This window comes from Arachis ipaensis, chromosome B2 (genome assembly GCF_059453495.1).
Source record: "Arachis ipaensis isolate K30076 ecotype BB chromosome B2, ASM5945349v1, whole genome shotgun sequence".
Classification (NCBI taxonomy): domain Eukaryota; kingdom Viridiplantae; phylum Streptophyta; class Magnoliopsida; order Fabales; family Fabaceae; genus Arachis; species Arachis ipaensis.
This window is the reverse complement of record NC_142437.1, coordinates 84809761-84810596: the sequence shown is the minus strand read 5'-3', so window position 1 is coordinate 84810596 and position 836 is coordinate 84809761. Positions and strand designations below refer to the sequence as shown.

Sequence of the window (836 nt, the reverse complement as noted above, 5' to 3'; positions counted from 1 at the left end):
TAATTTACCTCTGCTATTGCAGGGTTCTCAGGATCATAAGCTTCTTCTTCAGAAGAAGCCTCTTGAGTACTGTTGGATGCAGCTTGCATTCCATGCAGACTCTGAGAGATCATATTGACTTGCTGAGTCAATATTTTATTCTGAGCCAATATGGCATTCAGAGTATCAACCTCAAGAACTCCCTTCTTCATAGGCATCCCATTACTCACAGGATTCCTTTCAGAAGTGTACATGAACTGGTTATTAGCAACCATGTCAATGAGTTCTTGAGCTTCTGCAGGCGTTTTCTTTAGGTGAATGGATCCACCTGCAGAAGTGTCCAGTGACATCTTTGATAGCTCAGATAAACCATCATAGAATATATCCAGGATGGTCCATTCTGAAAGCATGTCAGAAGGACACTTTTTGGTCAACTGTTTGTATCTTTCCCAAGCTTCATAGAGGGATTCACCTTCTTTCTGTCTGAAGGTTTGAACATCAGCTCTAAGCTTGCTCAGCTTTTGAGGAGGAAAGTACTTGGCTAAGAAAGCCGTGACCAGCTTATCCCAAGAGTTCAGGCTGTCTTTGGGTTGGGAATCCAACCATAATCTAGCTCTGTCTCTTACAGCAAAAGGGAAAAGCATGAGCCTGTAGACTTCAGGATCTACTCCATTAGTCTTAACAGTATCACATATCTGCAAGAATTCAGTTAAGAACTGAAAAGGATCTTCAGATGGAAGTCCATGAAACTTGCAGTTCTGCTGCATTAGAGAAACTAGTTGAGGTTTCAGCTCAAAGTTGTTTGCTCCAATGGCAGGAATGGAGATGCTTCTTCCATGTAAATTGGAATTAGGTGC

The 836-nt window shown here is 41.9% G+C and overlaps 1 non-coding gene across 1 annotated transcript; it reads left to right on the top strand.

Moving 5' to 3' along the window:
* Window positions 1-383: 383 nt before the first annotated feature.
* LOC148574665 (small nucleolar RNA R71) lies at window positions 384-491 on the top strand. The gene has a single exon (XR_015905711.1). It is a non-coding gene; the product is annotated as a small nucleolar RNA R71 (small nucleolar RNA).
* The last annotated feature ends 345 nt before the right edge of the window (window positions 492-836 follow it).